General features: G+C 37.1%; 1 protein-coding gene across 4 annotated transcripts in view; it reads left to right on the forward strand.

Annotated features, from left to right (window-relative positions):
- Positions 1–244: 244 nt before the first annotated feature.
- The window catches only part of CHST9 (carbohydrate sulfotransferase 9), a 300,891-nt gene continuing 280,498 nt past the window's right edge, over positions 245–20,637 (forward strand). For all 4 annotated transcript variants that reach the window (XR_012513133.1, XM_039463890.2, XM_074383652.1 and 1 more), the window contains exon 1: positions 245–460. The gene's annotated coding sequence lies outside the window, so the exon portion shown is untranslated. The remainder of the gene's footprint in view (positions 461–20,637) is intronic.

Genomic DNA, 20,637 nt, shown 5'->3' on the forward strand with positions numbered 1-20,637 from the left:
GCGAGGGTCATCACTTTCCCGACTGGGCGAGGGGTGGCACCGGAGCCCCGGGACGGGGGGCTGGGAGGGAGGGCGAGTCGCCAGTGGAGGCGAGGCCACAAAGTCAGAGGAAAGAGGGGACGACGGAGCCACAAAGGCAGAGCGGCAGCAGGCGGGGCGCGCGGCGGGCACGAGGGAGAAGCGAGGGAGGCGGAGCTGCCCGGCCGGGGGCGGGGGCGCGGGCGGGAGCGGGCGCGAAGGCGGCGCCGTAGCAGCCCCACCCGGGCCGGACGCACGAGGGCCGGGGCCGGGGTGAGCGCCCGCCTCCGAGCTGCCCCGCGCCCGGCGCCGCGCTCCGCTCTCAGCCCCCTCTCGGCGGCCCGGAGTGCGCGGGAGTTTGCCCCGGAGAGCCGCGAAGTTTCCTCCGAAGCTGCGCTCCTGGAACGGCGGCACCTGCAGGCGCCGGGCAGCTGCCAGTGAGGTAACCGCGCTGGGGCTGGGGCTGGGGCTGGGGCTGGGGCTGGGGCTGCCGCTGCGGCTGGGGGGCCCTGGACGGGGCACTGCTGGGTACCCGCGCCGGGAACGGGGTCCGGGGGGCGGGGACGTGCGCCCTCACCTTTCCAGGTGCTTCGCCGCAGGGGCTGCGGGAGGCGTCTTCCTTTTCCCCTCTCCCCCTCCAGTATCCAGCCCACTTCCCTTCACTTCAGCGGACGGAGGACAGGAGGTGGGGGGGCGGGGCGGGGGAGGATCCTGACTTTCTGGGGGCGCTGGAGGAGGACGGGCGCCTGAACTTGTCAGCCACCTCCGCCGCACTCAGGCGCCCCAGCGGGGCACCCTGGGCTCCAGGATTCGGGCCAGCCCCGGTTTGCGGCCGGCAGAGGCGGGAAGGAGGACGGCGGGAAGAGCAGCCTTGAGTTTCTGCTGCCCGTCTGTCCGGTCCTCCGGCGTGTGTGGCTGCAAGACGAGCATCCCTGCTGCGGGGGCGCCTCCTTTGCGGCAGTCCCGAACTCCGCGACCTGGCTCGGGCTCGGGCGCAGGCTGCGGGCGAGGTCGCAGGGAAGTCAGGGGCGAGCCCGGCCCGAGCAGAGGGCTGGGGAGGGGCGATCTAAGGACGGGCTTTTTTTGCGCGTGGGCTGGGGAGAGAAGGAATGGTGTGTTTATTTCTGCTGCTGTTACTTTCACCCGGTTACCTGCCCCCTCTTCTGCCCCGTTTGAACATCCTGCCTGTCAGCATGTTTCTGTTAGAAGGTGTTCTGGTTGATGCCTGTCGGGAGTTATTTCCAACTAAGTTCACAGGTGCCAAGTCTGGAGCTGCAGGCCCTCCTCCTTTCTCTCCCTGCGGTCCACCCCCAGCTCCCTCCCACAAACAAACTGTGCCTGCGTAATTCCCAGGGTTTTCAAAGCGATGGCAAGTGAATAATATACAGTGTGTGTGTGACTTTTTCCCCCATCATGCTATTAGATCCAAGTCAAAACGCCGTGGATGCTTAATAGGACTCCCTTTTCTCCGTTTTTCTGATAATTGAGAGTATTACCAATGTTTATTTTTCTTCGCTTTAACCTCAGTATTGCATTAATCTGTCTTGCACAATTTTATTTACACTGTTATTCCTCTCGGTTTGAAGGACATGGGCTTCTTTTCAACTCATATACACACCCAACTGCAGTGTGACCATATTTAATATTTATCTGTCTTCTAATTCAGTTGCCTGGTACCTGCTAATTCTAGTACATAATCATAACACCATATGCTTGCCAACCCACTTGAGGAGAAGGTGAATGCTATTGTTTTTCATGGGCAAGAGTACCGGGAACTACCTTCTATTATTGCTCAAAGGGTGTAAGAGCTTCAGTCAAAGTGAATCAAATTTACAAAACAATATTACAGTTCTACACAGACAAACAGAATATGATTCCTAGGCACTTACAGTGGACTAGTCATTGAGGAAAAATTAAAATCCTCTCATCACATGGAAAACATTTAGGTTGCATATAGTCAATAAGAAATAGCACACACTGAATACCTCCAGAAAACAAGAAGAATGTTCCTCTTCCCTCATTTGGCTTTTATCTCCTTCATTATAGTACTGTCCACCAGAAAATGAGGACCTTGCATATAGATGTTGGTGTGTACCAACTAAACACCATATATTTTTTTTAATGCAGAGGCTTGGTGATAGTCCAAAAACATAAATGTTTTAAATCATTACCAACCATCTGTTCTCTCCCACTCACAGCACAATGTTTTATTTTCACAGGTATCTAAACGTACTTACTCATTCCATACATTCGCATGACCATCCTGAAAGCTGTAATGGTATCTGATGTTAACCCAAGTTCAGTAACTGTTGTGTTTGGCTTATTACACCACAAGCTTTGCTTCTTTTATTTTCAATGAAAGAAGACATTTTGAAAGTTTCAAAGCATTTGGCCAAAGCTGGCGTATACTCCAGTAAAAATCTGATTGCTTTTTTCCCACCACTTTTTTTGTTACCAGAAATTGGAAATTAGTACAGCCGCAGGGTCCTCCTGATGACCTTCTTTTCCTTTCTTCCTGTCACAAGGATGCATTTGATGCTCTGAAGCAGTGCGTTAAACAGCCCTGTGACTTCAGAAAGTTAGTGTGGTTAGAGTGTAACATCTTCCAAGAAAGAATTTACAAAATAAGAGACTAACTTAATATTACAAACTCCAAATTCTGTAGAACTAAGAAATGCACATAGTTGCCCACGTAAATATTGGATATGAATGGCAAAGGATGTGGGATAGGATATGAATAACATGTTTACTTCTATAGTGTCCTTTGTATTTGTATTGGGGAATCTGGATGAGTTGGTATGTAATCAGCAGATAGATTCACATTGTTTGCTTTGTTGGTGTCATCAATAAAGCAAAATTTGAGATATTCAGTTCCCCTATCCAAGAAAAGTTTCCCATTTAGGGGTGTTTGCTCTAATTAAAACTTCAATGTTAGAGTATTTTTTATCATTCAAATCTCAGTTACCTAATAAATAGTTTGTTCCTTTAGCATAGACAGCAGATTAGGAAAATTCTCTTCACTCAAATATAGGCTCAATGTCCCAAAGCATTTTCATATTTTTTGAGGAAAAAGATAATGATCTTTTTCATACTTTACAAATAATTGATATGCACTTAAAGGTTATCAGGAACCAAGAAAAAGTGGAGCATTATCACTAGCTACACTGCTCTATACTGCTCTTTGACCTGAAAGTGTTAAGATTCTCCTAATTTAGAAGGATTGCATTGGACAGAATAAACCCAAACTGTAGATAATTTTGAAAGTAAAGTTGCCTTTAAAAATATAGTCTAATTAAAGCCTTTGGATATTACATAAGAACATGTTACATCTTGTTTTTCTGTATACTAAAAATGAATTATTTAGGGGAAACAGTTTCACCATGTATAGTAAGTACTCTGAATTATTCATGTTAATGAGAGAAATAGAGTCAAAGATAATGTAAAATCATGGTTATTTAAAAAGTCATCTGTGTTTGTCTTTGGAATGTATTGCATGTTTAGTTTGAAAAAGATTTTCATAGTTATTGTGAGCAAGTTGCCTTTCTAATTATTTTGTTGCGTTTAGGTTAATTTTTAAATGAGCTTACATACCTCAAACACCAAAACCCATTTGTGGGGAGGTGGGGAAAATGGACAGCCTTCCCAGAAACAAGCTAGGTGGCAGAAGTAAGCAAACCTGGTATGAAACTTTGCAGGAGATTATATATAATTCACAAAAAGATAATCAAAGCTTGATTGTATACCAGTTTAATGAATGTATGTTAAGGACTAGATATGTTCCCAGCAAAAATAAAAGTCTTAGAGTCAAAGTTTGAGAAATTCAATCCCACTTTACATGTAAAAGAGGTGGTTAATATATTTTTAAAAGTGATAATGGGGTGATCCTGAAAATTAGGATGCACTGCAGTTTTAAGTGTTTTCCTAAAGAATACATATGTGTTTGGCATTAAATGACATTCCTAGACCTTATATGTGAATATGTCCTTTCCAAGAGAAGGAGTAGCAAGAAGCCATCTAAATAAGGGGTTTGGTCCATTTGATCTCTGTACCTATACTCCAAATCAAAAACACATTTCATCAAAGAGAAGCTCTCAATTGTTCCAGTGGACCAGGTTAGATAAAATAGTTGAAGTTCAGCAAGACTGCCAATTTAACAGATTTCTATTGTGTTTTTCAAAAGCACTAGGGCAAAATTGGTTGTGGATGAGTTACTTGAGCAAGAAGCTGATTCATAACATAGCATTAAACATCTTGTTTATAGTCAGTGTTTAGTGGACGTAGATTTTGTTGAACTGTTAGTTCTGTGGACTATTTGAATTTAGAAAATCTCTGTGTGGAAGGTTAGAACTGCCAAAAATATATAATGGGAAAATAAGATAAGATCATTTTTATTTCAAAAATTCACAGCAAAACTGTAACTTTTATAGAAATAAGGAGAATGGTGATAGAAAAGTAGCTGTACCCTTCCGAATAGAGACTATGTTCTCATCATAAATGTGCTCACTGCATAAAGTCTAGGGATGCTTTTTTTTTGAGGAAACATTTTCATTTTTTATAAGCATGGCATTTTTAAAAGACTTGACTAGACTGAATATTTTTAAAGAAATATTGTGGTTGGAAATATAATTGAGACTCACAGGATAAATTTCATATACATTTATTAAAGGAATCCGTTTCTTCTTATCAGTGCCTAAGTCTTAGGATCAAAATTATGCATTTTTTAATAGAGCTGGAAAGAACCTTAAAAGTAATTTATTCCCGTGTCCTCATTTTATGGTTACAGAAATAATGGGGACCTACAGTGATCATGATGAACTGCTAAAGGTCACAGTGGTAGCGGCAGAGCAGAAACTAGAAACCTGGACTTCCGACTCCTCATTCAGCTACCTCATAGAAAGTTAGATTCGTTACGTCGTAGAGTTAACTCCTTCTGGCCATCACGGGATCAACTAATACATGATAGTCATGAAATAAAGCAGTGCAGGGGTAAATGTAGAAGACTTGTGACTTGCTGTCTTCTCTCATGCATTGAGTAATCATTATGGACCAGACTGTGATCCTTGACCCTCTTGGACTCTGTCCTCTTTTTAAGAAAACATATTCTGTTACCCCCTTATTATCCTTTTTTTATATAATAAGAAAAAGAATAAAGAAGAGGAAGAAAGAGAAAGAGGAAGAGGGAGAGAGGATGGGGATATTGCTTTATTGCCCGGGCTAGAATGCAGTCTAAATATGGGTATGCCTATAATTGTACTTAATAATGGAGACATAAAAGAAAATGAGGGAAGAGAATAACAAACAAGGAGCCAACCAACATTTCGTTTAAACTTCTAAGTTGATATGATGTGGTACTGATAAGAGTGTATATTTTGTGTATTTAAAGTGGAGAGTTCTATAAATGTTAATTACGTTTACTTGTTCCAGATCTGAGTTCAAGTCCTGGATATCATTGTTAATTTTCTGTCTCATTGATCTGTCTAAAATTAATGTTGAAGTCTCCCGCTATTATTGTGTGGGAGTCTAAGTCTCTTTATTAGTCTCGTATGTCTGGGTATTCCTGTATTGGGTGCATATATATTTAGGATCTTTAGCTCTTCTTGTTGCATTGATCCTTTTATCATTATATAATGTCCTTCTTTGCTTCTTTGGATCTTTGTTGCTTTAACGACTATTTTATCAGAGGCAAAAATTGTAACTTCTGCTTTTTATTTATTTATTTTAGCTCTCTGGTTGGTTGGTAAATCTTTCTCCATCCCTTTGAGTCTTCGTGTATCCTTGAATGTGAGATGGGTCTGGATGCAGCATACTGATGGGTTTAGTTTTTTATTCAAATTGCCTGTCTGTCTTTGGATTGGGGGACTTAGTCAATTTAAATTTAGAATTAATAATGATATATGTGAGTTTAATACCGCCATTTAATATTAGCTGGCTATTTTGTCCATTAGTTGATGTAAATTCTTCATTATATTGATGCTCTTTTTGGTATTTTTTAGAAAGGCTGATACTGTTTGTTCCTTTCTATGTGTAGTGGTTCCTTCAGAAGCTCTTGCAAAGCAGGCCTGGTGGTGATGAAATCTCTGAGTGCTTGCTTATTTGCAAAAAAACTTTATTTTTCCTTCATTTATGAAGTTTAGTTTGGCTGGATGTGAAATTCTTGGTTGAAAGTTCTTTTCTTTAAGGATGTTGAATATTGGTCCCCACTCTCTTCTGGCTTGTAGGGTTTCTGCTGAGAGATCTGCTGTTAGTCTGATAGGCTTCCCTTTGTGGGTAACCTGACCTTTCTCTCTGGCTGCCCTTAGTATTTTCTCCTTCATTTCAACCCTGGTGAATCTGACGATTATGTGCCTTGGGGTTGCTCTTCTTGAGGAGTATCTTTGTGGTGTTCTCTGTATTACCTGAAGTTGAATATTATCCTGCCTTACTAGGTTGGGAAAATTTTCCTGAATAATATCCTGGAGCATTTTTTCCAGCTTGGATTCATTCTCTTCGTCACATTCAGGTACACCTATCAAGCGATTAGGTCTTTTCACATAGTCCCATATTTCTTGGAGACTTTGCTCGTTCCTTTTTATCCTTTTTTCTCTAATCTTGTCTACTTGTTTTATTTCATAGAGTTGGTCTTCAACCTCTGATATCCTTTCTTCTGCTTGATCAATTCGGCTGTTAAAACTTGTGCATACTTCACGTAGTTCTCGTATTGTGTTTTTCAGCTCCATCAATTCACTTATTTTCCTCTCAAAATTGTGTATTCTTGTTAACATTTCGTCAAACCTTTTTTCAAAGTGCTTAGTTTCTTTGGATTGTATTAGAACAATTCTTTTAATTCACAGAAGTTTCTTATTATCCACATTTTGAAGCCTGCTTCTGTAATTGGAACACACTTGTTCTCCATCAAGCCTTGTTCCGTTGCTGATGAGGAACAGGGATCCCCCGCTGAGGGAGAGGCATTCTGATCTTGGGTATTCTCAGCCTTTTTTTGGCTGTTTTCTTCTCTTCGTTATAAATTTATCCATCTGTGGTCTTTGTATTTACCATCTTTGTAATTGGGTTTCTGAATGGACGTCCAACTTATTGATTCTCAGCGCCGAAATCTGAGCAACCCACTGCACCGACTAAATCAGCGGTGTTAAGATTGATGGTGCTTTTCTGACTCTGCACCAAGAACCTACGCTCCGAGGCACCAGCAAAACCGCCTCTCTGGTCACAAGAGTCGCGCTGGCGACCCATGGGGCTCCTCCACTGGGAATCTCCTGGTGCGTGAGCAACAAGAATTCATGTGAAGGTGTGGCGTCCTCTCGTTCTTTGCGCTTTCACTGGGAGCTACAATCCCGAGCTGCTAGTGATCAGCCATCTTGGATCCTTATTATCCTTAAAAGGCATTCATAAATAAGTACAGAATATAGTTGTAATTTTTAAAAGCTAATAAAATAAAAGTAATGTATAATAAAATGTGTATTTCACTGCTGATGCTTGGGGATAACATCACTAGACACATAGTAAAATCAGCACTTGCATGAATATATGATGAATAAATTTGAATTTAAGACAAATAAAACATCAGAAGACATCCTGTGAAAGAAGTACATGAAAGTGAAAGAATGAGGATAGACTTAAACTAGTGTTGAGATACAACCCAGTCTTACTTGTATATAACAACACAAAGAAGGAAGTAATGAAATAAGGAAAATTTGCAAAGTCAAATGGTAGACTCTTGGAGTGGAAAAATGTAAAAGTATGATATTTTGCAAATGAGAGAGTAAATACTCTTCTGGTAAAATCCCAAAATTACTTTCTGGAACATTTTCATGTTGTTACTAATGTGAATTCTATTTCAAGAGATGCAGGTTACTCACCATATTGTCAATAAGTAAAATACTTCCAAATTAAAAATTACTGATTTGATGCTGAGTTGGTCTTAAGTTTAATTTCTTTCTTTCTTTTTTTTTTTTTTTTTTTTTTTTTTTGTTTGAGACGGAGTTTTGCTCTTGTTACCCAGGCTGGAGTGCAATGGCACGATCTCAGCTCACTGCAACCTCTGCCTCCTGGGCTCAGGCAATTCTCCTGCCTCAGCCTCCTGAGTAGCTGGGATTACAGGCATGCGCCACCATGCCCAGCTAATTTTTTGTATTTTTAGTAGAGACGGGGTTTCACCTTATTGACCAGGATGGTCTTGATCTCTTGACCTCATGATCCACCCGCCTCGGCCTCCCAAAATGCTGGGATTACAGGCTTGAGCCACTGCACCCGGCTTAAGTTTAATTTCTATCAACATTGTAGTCCATCAATTCTAGCGTTGGTTCATGAAATAATTAAACTATCATTATTGTAAATTGCTGGGCTTTTGGTGGGAATTTAAATAAAATTCTTAATTATGATTATATATCGGATTCTACAGGTTGATATAACATTTAGTTCAATAGGACATGTAAAGTTTATATGAAATATTTTTGGAAAAACTTCATAAAATTGGACTGCCTCACCGCATACACACTAAAAACCAGTAGCACCTCCAACCCCTTCCCCCAATAATTTGTGACAACCCTGACCATACCCAGCCCTAACTGAAATATTCTGTAGGGGTGTTATTTGCCATTATGAGAGCCATAGAGCCAGATAACCAAGATTTGTATGTAGGCATGGATTATTTTTCATGCCCCTACCTATCTATCTTTACTTCTTTTAAGTAGGACCATCCCATTTGTTCACTGGTCCCCTGCCTCTAATGGACCGGAACCACAGACCTCACTGCTGTCATGCAGGTCATGTTCTAATCCTTTTTTGTCACTGTCACCTTTACAAAAATTCACTTCTTCTGGTCCTCATTTCTCTTAGGAATCTATCTTTTTTGGGGTGACAATAAGTGATAACAAACTGAAGTACATGCTAGATAATATATTAATTGTCTCAGGCCTTAACTTTGCTTAAATATGTATCTCCAGAAAGCATTAAAGTCTACATATATATGTGGAATATTATATATATAAATATATATATAATTCATATATGTATAAACTATACACACATAAATACATATGTATATATAGAAACGTTATTACACACATATGCATGTATGTATAATGTATTTATGTGAAAATTTATGAAACCATGTATGTATACACATGTAATTTTAGGCTTTGAAAAAACAGGAAAGGGGTATTATTAAGGCTTATATTTTTAATGCCCTTGAAACAGGCTTATGCAAAAAAGAACTGCACTAGTTCAATACTGGAAGTTATACCACAAAACACAGTGCTATGAAGTATGCTTATAGTAAAAGCCCCAAAGCTATTATAATCCAAATAAACTGCTGTATTAGAATTTTGTTATGTTGCTTGTGATAGATGCATCCTGTGCTAGCATATTAGAAGTTGAGGGGAAGGGGTGTGGCCAAATTTGTCTGTTTCAGAGGTATTTAATCTGTGCACTGTTGACATCTTAAAAGCCCACCAACATCTCTTCTCTTTGAGCAATATATAGTATTTGTAGAGAGATTAGAGGATTTTGAAGATTACTCATATAAACAATATACAGGAAAGTATAGGATCCCAGACAGAAGCAAGGAAGAAATTGAGAATGAAATTCAAACTTTCTTACTTCTGTCTACTGGACTGTAACTTAAGTTTTGCTCTTGAAAATGAAGAGTTAATATGAAATATCATTTCAGTATTAGCTACAGCATCTTGAATTTATTAAATTGTGTGATATTTTTTCTTAGCTTTCTTCCCACTGAGGGTCTATCTTATGTGTTTTTAGACCATTGTATGGCCTATTCTTTTTAAAGAAAGAAGCTTTTTAATGTAAGCACAGCACTTGAGATTGAAGTCAATAGTGTGTGTGTGTATTGTATGTATGTGTGGGAGCAACCAATTGCTTTGACACAATCACAATATTCTATACATAGAAGGGCATGTTTTACCCACTCAGGAGAGGCAGCTGTTCCTACAAAGAGGATGCAGCAATTATATAGAACACAATTTGATCTGTGATTGTTTTGCTGTGTATTGTTCATTCTTACTGGAAGCTTCTTGGTCAATTGAATGGCCCAACATTCAACCTCAGACTGACCCCTAACTTTATTTGGTTTACTTCTGTTACAATTTCTAATACGAGTATAGTGGTGCAATGGGAATTCAGAGAAGATGAACTTGAGGTTGTTGGATTGGGGAGGCGATAAGGAAAATAAGGTGCTTCTTTCATTTGAATGGCACAAAGATCTATATAGGCAGTGAAATTTTCTTCGAATAGCTGCCTTTTACTCTGCTTTTTATTTTTGTATGGAATAGAGGAAAAGCTTGTGAAAATAAAGCCCTCCTTCCTCTTTGTACTGTTAACTCTACTATACAAGAGAAAACTTTCTTTGTTGGAGTAAACAGATAATGACACATTCCTGTCCCATTGTTCAGAGTGCCTCCTTTTATGATAGTACTTAAATACTACCCTAAACTGAACTCTGTAACACTAAAAAATATGGTTAAGAAAAAATATATATACCCCGCTAATGTGGTGAAAGAAATTTCAGAAGCCTCTATTAGATATATGTGAAAATGAGAAAACCAAATAAGACAACACTGTCAATTCAAATGAATAATGCAATACTTACTTTTCCATTAGTTTCAGGAACAAGAAGCCCAAAATTCCACTTAATTTTGTGGTCATTTCTGTTGTTTTCTTTTTTTTTTTTTCTTTTCACAGATGGAATTAAAGCAATGACCTATAGTTCCAGCTTACTTTAAGCAAATATAGTCCATAAGGATTTAGATAAAATGATGTTAATTATGTATTTTAATGAATACATTTTAAAATTAAATAGGCACAGTTTTAAAGAAATTAATCTCTAAATTAATTTAGTTTTTTCACAGGATTCTTTGAACAGTAGATTAGAATGAGGATAATTTTTTTTTCCAAAAGATTAATTTCCCAAGTTATTTAAAAAAATGCTTAGGTGTTACTGACATTTTTTGGACAAAAAGCAGTAACTATCAACACCCTTTTACCTTCTAACATTTGCACTGTATTTTCAATTAGAAATTTTTATTATCAGAGAATGAGATTTTATTACTCCAGCAGATCTGGCATTCAGCTAGATGCACTGGTGTAGTCTTACTGGTTATTTGTAGCTGGAGCCCAAATTGTGCTGATTGTTAAATAATTTAAATACTAATCCTCCACTTGCATGAACACTTTTGTAACTTCAACCTATAAATACACCACTTGCCACTTGCTAAAACTCTAGCAAAGTAATTTTTTCAGATTTTACAGATCAGGGAATTAGAACAGCATTTAGGATAGAAATGAATTTGAAAATCACTGAAATCCGAGGTCCTAGAGCTTGTTCATCTAATAACTCCGACCTTTGATTCACCTTGGGGTTTCTCAATATACATACACCAACTACTATCCAGTAAGAATGTCTTGACATTATTGATATAATATATTTAATGCAGAGCACTCTGTAAGACATAATCACAGCTCAGCAAGTCCCTCTACATTGCCTACTGGCAGATCCAGCTCTATACCTGGCATTTCTTCTTGTCTATCTTAAAGAAACATCAAATGAAACATGTCAAAATCAAACTCATGATCTCTGCTCGTCTCACCTCAAAGGGGCAAGGTTCCCATAGTCCAAACTGGTTTTAATCTTGACGTTACTTCCCTTCAACTCCATTACCAAGGCTTTGATTTTGACCTTCAAAATTTATTACAAATCTGCCTCTGCCATCACACAACTGTAAGCTTTCACCATCCTTTGTGTAGAAAACAACAATAGCTTCGTGACTGATCTCCTGGCATTGTTCCTCACCCCAAATTCATCCTCCAGTGGAATACCAGAGGGAGCTTTTCAAAATGCAAATATGATAACTATTACCCTTCCAACTACAAATACCACTTAAATGAATTACCATTGCTTTATTTAAGATAAAGACCAAAACTCAGCGCCTGATTTTTGCAGTCCAGTAAGGTCAGCCTCCTTTGCTTTTATCTCTTTTGATGCTTTCATTCTTTCCTCAGCTTCAGCTGGCTGGCTTTCTTCAAGCTGCCCTAACATTCCAGCTCTCTCCCATCCCCCATCCCCTAAAAACACAAACTCAATCATTCCCTAGTTAACTCTTAGTTGACACTTTAAAGATATCAACTCAAATGTCATTTCCTCAAATAAGCCATCTCTTCCCCCTAAATTGCGTTAAATCCCATTATAATACACGTATAAGTATATACACATTTATGTACCTGTAGCCATTGCACTTAGTTGCAAATTCACATTTATTTGTCTAATTATTTAATAAACCACTAAGATAAGGGTCTGTCTTGTTTTGATGGTCCTTGTATTCCTACCAAATACTACAGCACATGCTTCAGAGTGGAAGTATAATGAATATTTGTCGAATAAATGTTGAGTGAACATCTCTAACTCCACATGTACAAAGTTACACGCATATACCATGTGCAAACACACGTACACACGTACCCCCTTACATTCTAATGAAAAATACATAAATAAGTAAATAAAAGCAAGTTTGTAAGCTATGATGTCCCACTTTTTTCTTTGTGACCTCACCAAATATCCTACTGCTCTTTCTTCTATTTCTGTTTCCTCTCCATAATTTATATGGGATTTGGGTGGTGCTACATTTACTTAGAAAGTATGGCATGTGTGTTGAATTTCTTATCCCCCTAAAGTAAATAAATGCCCAAGCATGCCTTTATGTTACTTCCTTTGACATATGAAATCCCTTGGTAATTTCAGGAATTTTAAAAGGCTTTACGTCATGAGGGTTTTATGCTCTTCTGTCTGTGTACACTCTGGCATTAAGAAGTGGTCTAAGATTTTACCATGATGGAGAAAATGAAAATCCTCTGAAAGTTATCTACTCATATGGCCCCCATATGAAAATAAGGAAGATGAAGGAGAACAGAAATTAAAATAAGGAAAAATATGTGAAATTCAAAAAGTAATATGAAAGTCTATGCTATAAATTAAAGGTTTATATTTTTTAAGAATTGCACAAAGGCTTCAAACCAGGTATAAAATAGTTAAGGAAGACATCTATCATACTGATGGGCACTTACTATGTTTTAGATACTATGCTAACCCTTGTGACTAAATTCTATAAGCTGCATTAAAACTGAGTTAGGTTAGCACTATTTTTATTTAAAGTATTCTTGCTTCAATGAATTTAGGGGAAACTCTAGAACATTTTATACCAGAAAGCAAGGAATTGCTGAAAAACAAAAGAAGAGCGTACATCAGAAGGACATAGCCAGATTTAAAGGACTCTTTCTGGTTAAATTTGGGATCTTTGTATGTAAAGAGTAATAAGGTACGTAATGGATTAGAGCACATTGAATAAGAAAAGAATCCATGAACCCAGAGTGTGTGAATGCACAGACTGGTTGGAGAGAAGGAAAAGCTCTGTTTCACTGAAGAATATAAGCTGATAATTAAAAGAAATAATAGAATAATAGAGCCACCTTTCTGCAACCACCATGAAAAAAGTAATTAAAAAAATCATCCACCATTGGGTGAATGGTTGATGGGGACAGGATATTCATTCATATTATCTCTATGTGTCACCCCACAGATTGCTTGTTAATTGAAAAGGGGAAAGTACCTTTACAGTTGGTGTCTGACAGATACCAGCTAACCAAATGATCAAACACAACATCACTAGAAGTAACACAAATGGAAATCATGTATTTTTTTTATGATACATGAAGAATGACACAAAAATCCCCTATAAAGTATTCTGTTACAAATGTTTAACCTGAGTCTAATCATGAGGAAATGATCAGGAAATTCCAAACTGGTAGATTTTCTTTAATACAACTGGCCCGGATACTTCAAAAATGTCAGTGTGATTAACAGAAAAAGCCTGGAATATTGTTCAGGAATAACAGAGACTAGGAGACCTGGAAACTAATTGCAAGACATCCATCCTTATTGATTAGATTCTGTACGAAAAAAAAAATCTATAGAGGATAATATTGGGGCAATGGGAGGAATGTGAATTTGGGCTATAGCTCATATAACAGTATTACATCCCTGTTCAAGTTCTTGAGTGTAATCATCACATTGGGGTTATATAGAAGAATGTGTCTTTAGGGAGAGGATATATTTGAAAGTGTTTAGAAGTGAAATCTCATATCTGCAACTTTCAAAGGGTTCAGCAAAAAGAAATTTTTTAAGTGTAAGAAAGGGAGAAATAGGCAAATAATTATGGGAAAATGTTAACAATTTTTAAATCTAGATAAAGATTATATACCATTAATTATATTATTGCTAATTTTCTGTAGGCTAGACATTTTTCAAAATAAAAATTGGAAAAAGTATATGATTTTAAGTTAGCTACCCAAAGGATAAAATAATTTTTATATATTGAAGTGAGCTTAAATGTTTGAAAGTTGTTTAATTAATAGTGTCTTCTCTATAAAGTATCTAAATATCTTTATTCAACATTGTGTAATAATTCCATAATTTATATAGCAACACTGAAGAAAAAGTGATCCTTAGAAGAATATGTTTCAGGTAACGTAGGAGATAATACTTCATATGGTAATATCAGAAAATATTAGATAAAATAAATGTTTTCCATTATCCATCTATATATGAGAACTTACTGACATGAGAAAATTTAAAAGGAAATGAGTCATCTATGGCAATATGTGTTTTATTCTTTCATCTCTTTCCTAAACATTAAAGTTGTTTGAATTTATGGCAGTATGAAAGGTAGACTTCCATACAGAATTTAACATTAAAAGAAAACAGCTATGCAAACAATTTGTATAGGTAATTATTAGCTGGAAGCTATTTGTACTCTAAGTTTATTGAATATACAAATATTATAATAAGACTTTGCACAAATGGAACCTTTTGATAATAAATCCATGTAAAAGACTGTGCCTTGGGGAATAATTCTAGATTTTATAAGTATATTTGAATCCCCTGCAAACAGAATGCAGACCTCTAGACCAAGTACATAACCATTTTTAATTCATAATATTTAATACCTAAAGTTTCAGAAAAGACAAGTAAAACAATGGAGAATGAAGCTTTTCTATTTGTACACATATTAAAACATTGCAATCACAGAAGAAATAGCAAAGTAGAACTATAAAACCTGTCTTCAGAAGTAAGCAAAATTATACTGAAAATCATAGTTGTTGGAAATAAAGAAATACCTAATCATTACCTGAGAAGTATTCCTGTTATTGCATATAGAACTCACTGATTAACTTTTTTTTTTTTTTGTGGTTGTTGTTTGCTTTTTGTGGTATTTATTGACCAGTTTAGAAAAAGCACTTTTGTAGTAAAATAAAATGTAAAATAGCCGCATTCTCTTCACGAACCTTGTACATTTACAATACTTCTTAAGACTATACACTCCCCACTAAATCATTTTTATTATATACTCAGAAGATAAAAATAAAATATAGAATCTTTCAATTTCCTTTCCTCATTTTAGATTTTGGTTACGTTTTTATTATGTTTCATATTTTTATATTTAAATGGAATCAGTGCACAAAATCAGTGTTTTCACTACTCTTTTCCTCTTTGAGTATTTTAGTTTATTTTATGAATAACCAGATTTTATGATCAAGGAGTTTCTTCTAGGGGGACTCATGCAGTGCTACTTCCTGGATTCTTTTGTGCCTAGACCACGTCCTCCACATGACCATCCTTTGCTCTTGCCTGTGTCTCTAGTCTATAAGCCATGTTTTGATTGCTTTCCATTATTAAAGGGAGCTAATGATGTGGAATAGCAGGAGGTGGTGTACACGGAATTCTACAGCTCCAGTGCGGGTCTTGTCTAGAATATCCTCTATCACCAAGTTTATTTCACTTACCCTCAAGTTGGAAACATGCAAAGCCCCTAACACTGTGCTGTGATTTCATAGTCATGACTTTCTGTTTTCTCCCATAGTACCCCATCTGGGAGAACACTCCATAGCTAATAAAAATGGTAGGAGAGTGTGCTATTTTCTTCAGCCTGACATCCCCAATTATTCTGAGTTTCAGTAGAAAAACAGATACCTTCCTTATAACCTATTTATGTCCCACTGTTCTGGTAAGATTTGCTGGATAGCCTTTTGGGACTATGATATTATTTGTACAAAGATCTATATCCAGCTCAGGGTTTGAGGGTATATGTGTCGATTCTTGTTCTCTTCTCTTTTCCCTCTAGATTTTAAACAATTTAGTAGGTATGCTTGACAGCGGTTTTTATACTTTGTATTTTTGTTCTATTTCAAAAAAAAAGGAGGTAGAGTAAAAAAGCCTTTACTTCATCAATAGCAGAAGTTTCAGAGTTCTAGTTGCCACTTTTTTGCATTAAATATTTTATTTAATGTTTCAAATACAATTACATATATTGATAATTTAAAGAATAGTAAAAAACACCTATGTATTCACTATCACACTAAAGGGAAAGAATTTTTCCAGTATCTTTGAAGTGTCCTACTTTTGTCAGGGGAGATTAACTGCTTAATCAGGGGAGATTTGACCAACCAAATATCTCAGGCATTTAATATAATAAAGACCTGTTTCACATTCATGGCACAATTCCGTGAGGATCAGTGAAGCAATTCAGCTCCATGCAGTCATTCAGGGATCCAGGTTACTTCCATTTAGCAGTTCTGCCATATTTTACTGCCTCAAAGTCCTCCCCTGATTCCTCTGCAGATAAAATAAAGAGAGATAATGTGAGGATTTTATAGGATGTTTTTTAGGGACCAGGCCTTCAAGATGTGTGTATGACTTCTGCTCATATTCCACCTATTGCAAGGGGAAACAGAGTGAGGAAAATAAAAGGGGATTCATCATTGTCTCACCCATACCTTCTATATTCTCCTCTCATTCTCTTTCTTCAAGAGGTAACCAGCCTCCTGATTTTTGTGTTAAGGATTCCCTGTTTTGCATATGTACCTCTCTCAAGCAAATCTTGTTTAGTTTTGCTGCCCTTTGAGTTTTATAAAAATGGACTTATACTGCTGATACATGTTGCTTGGTTTTGTTTTTCTTCTTGCTGCTTGAAAATAATTTATGTTTTCTACATTTTGGAAAGAGTATACTATGTGTGCCCATTATGTAAAGTTTTAAAATCTGTTATTCAAATATTCTTATTTTCTTGCTAATTTTGTCTGAATGTTCTATCAAAGACTGAAAGAAGCATATTTTTAAAATTCTTATGATAGATATATCAATTTCTTATAGTTCTATCAATTTTTCCTTATATTTTTTGATCCTATGCTATCAGGTACATATGCATTTAGAATTATAATATATTTCTAGTACATTTAATTTTGTAATCAATATGTAGTGATTGCCTATATGCTTATGACTTCTAAATTTATGTATTCAGCCTAGACCTCTCTTTTGAGCTTGTATTTGTTTTCTATTGCTGTATAATAAATTACTGTAAACATAGCAGCTTAAAACAACATACATATATTATGTCAGTTTCTATGAGTTAAGAGTTTGGGAACAACTTAATGGATTCTCTGCTGAGAATATCACAGGCCTACAATCAAGCTGTTGACTGGGTTTTATTCTCATCTGAAACTCGAAGTCATCTTCCAAGCTTAAAGTTGTAGGCAGAATCTGTTTTTTGCAGCTATAGGACTGAGGGTCTCAACTCCCAGAGGACACCCCTCTCCATAGAAAGTTCAAAATGTAGTTTTTTGCTTATTAAAGGCCAGCAAGAGATCATTTCTAGCTTCAGGGAAGTCCTGGACCTTCTTTGAAAGGGCTAAGCTGATTAGGTCAGCCTCACCCAGGGTAATCTCCCTTTAGATTGACTCAAAATCAACTTATTAAGAACGTGAATTATTTCTGCAATTTTTTTAGTTTGTTTCATATGTTATTCATTAGAAGTAAATTACAGGTCTTGTTTGCATTCAAGAGGAGGGGATTATAGAGGGCTATTGAGGTTTCTCTCATAATTCTATCTACCACAGAGACCTTGTTGTCTTACATGTTCAACTCCCTTTGTGATATCTCTACTTGGTTTTCTCATTAATATCTAAAATCCAACAAGATCAAAACTGAACACTTGATTTACTTCTTCAAAAATGTCCCCATGTTATAAATCTCATCTCAAAAACATAATTTCAAATTCAGTCACTTCTTATCTCTACTGGTATTACCCTGGCCAGGACACCAGCATTATCTGTATTTGTAGATTATAACAGCTTCCTTCCTAATTAACTTCTTCATTTCTTGGTGCAGTCTTCCTACAGCAACAGGAGTGTTTATAAAACATAGGTATAATATTTTCACTTCTCTGATTATAACCATTCAATGTCTATCTGTTTCCCCTTAGAATTGCCCTCAAGGACTTGATAGGCTTTTTGCCTATCTTTCCAAGCTCCTTCTAGACCACTTTGCTTTCATTCATTAAGCTCTAGCATACTGTCTTATTTCAATTCTTAGGATGTGTTAAGCTCTTTTCTCTTTCAGAGCATTTCATAGGGGATTCGCTATTTGGAAACCTCTCTTCCTTCGCTACAACTTTGCACATGATTAGATCCTTCCCATACTTCAGATTGCAGCTTAGATATCACCTCCTTAAAGATATTTCCTCTGACCAAAATGTCCAAAGGAGGTCTCCTGTGCCCTTTACCCAATATTCTTTACCTTGTCCCTTAATTTTAGCACTTGTCAAACTTTATCATCATATGTTCAATTTGTTACAACTTCTTTTTTTCTCTTCCCTTTTGTATCCCAATACCTAAACATTGCCTTTGTAATAATAGGTCCTCAAAATATATTTTATGAATGACAACTTAAGTATTGCTGCTATCATCAGAGTAGGCTAGAGTAACTCCAAGAAGACTTTCTGGGGACATTGGCCTTGAGCCTTTTATGTTTTAGAACTGAGAATCAGGACAGAAGTTCTATGACAGATGTAGTGAAGAGCACAAACAAATTGATGGATATAGAGATGGGCGTGGAGGGCCCAGGAGTCAGTACACCAGAAGGTGGCTTTATGTTGGGGGCAGTAGGACATTGGTTTGCAGAGGGATAGTGACCACTTTACAAAGAACCTAGAAGGACAGACATGGGAGTTTTCTCCTTTAAATAAGGACCTTGATGAAGAGTTAAAAATAAGCCACTCTGGCAAATTGACTATGATTATCTAAAAGCATTTGAAAAGCAGCAGGTGCAAAAAGATCACTCTGACCTTTATTCTGTTTCTCAAAAGCAGGAGATGAAATTCCTAAGTGAAGGATGTCCTCCCTATACCAAAAGGAAGGCATCACTCTTGCTATCATCAAGAACAAGAAACTGAGGCCCAGGAAACTCTGTGCAAACAAACGTAGACTAATTCTCATGCTCCTAGCCATTTCTCCACTGAATTAAGGACTCTACCCCTAGCTCCTTTGCCTTGTCACATTCTCCTAATTTCCTATTCTTTGTTTAATTCAGTACATATGTTCATCACTGACTACATCTTTAGGTCTTCATTCTCTTATGAAGGCTCCTGTGCCAAATAAAACTTATATTAAACAAATGTGTATGTTTTTCTCCTGTTGATGTGTCTTAAGCCAATTTAATGATTAGGTCCATCTTAACAAAAAAGCCCTAAAACAGTAGAGGAAAAATTTTACCTCCCCTACACAGGCAAAGGAAAAATATTTAAAAAGCAATGTTTGAAAAAGATGAATGAAGCACCATTATTTGTGTTGAAATGAAGAGATTATCTAGAGATAGATAATCTACCCAAGAGTCTTTTTGTTTTTTCATTCAACAAGTATTTCTGTTCCACTCACCTTATCTAAGGCACTGTCCTTGGCATGGAGGATTCTATGAGCACTGCTTCAAAGATGAGTTCTAAAGAACAATCAGAGATCAGCCCAAGGTTGGTAGAGGATCATAAAAAGAAAGGAGAGAGTGTTCGTGTATCCAGAGACCAAAAAAAAAAATTAAGAATTTAAATAGTTTAGTTTTGTTGGAGAGTAGAGTTTGAGGGAGAGGTACAAATGATAAAACTAACGAAGTGATCAACAGCTAGATCAGGAAGTGCCTTGTTTGTGATCATAAGAAATTTCGACAAATTAAGAAGTGTGAGAAATGGTGGAATACACAAATGAAAATGTCTAGTAGGCATTCAGAAATATGAGACCAGAACAAATCAGTTATTGGAACTGGAAATATAGATTGAGATTCCATGTTTGAGAAGTTAGATCATTTTACGGAGGATTAAACAGGAGAAAGAAGGGTAGAACTCTAAGACAGAAAAAAAGAGAAAGGGATGAGATTGTTAAAGGTTGCAAAAGCAAAGATCAACACTGTGGAAGCCAGGATTGTGAAACCTTTCAAAAGGGTCTGCAGGTAAAATGTCACAAAGGGGTCAGGAATTCAGAAGATATATTTTGTGACAGCAAGAACTTGTAGCCATTAAAAAAGGAAGCTTTGTGTGGTTGTGGTATTTCAGTGTTGCTGTCTACTTTTGTAAGTCGCTTAGATGTGGTATAGTGATGTAAAACTATTTTCCAATGTTAGAATGTTTTCTTAAGATAGTAGCACTAACTTATTTATTTAATCAACCCCTTTGGTAACTAGTAAAAAAAATAGCTCATTTTAAACAAATTTTTTTTTTATAAATTTCATAGTTTTGTCAT

Source organism: Saimiri boliviensis, chromosome 13, assembly GCF_048565385.1.
Source record: "Saimiri boliviensis isolate mSaiBol1 chromosome 13, mSaiBol1.pri, whole genome shotgun sequence".
Lineage (NCBI taxonomy): Eukaryota > Metazoa > Chordata > Mammalia > Primates > Cebidae > Saimiri > Saimiri boliviensis.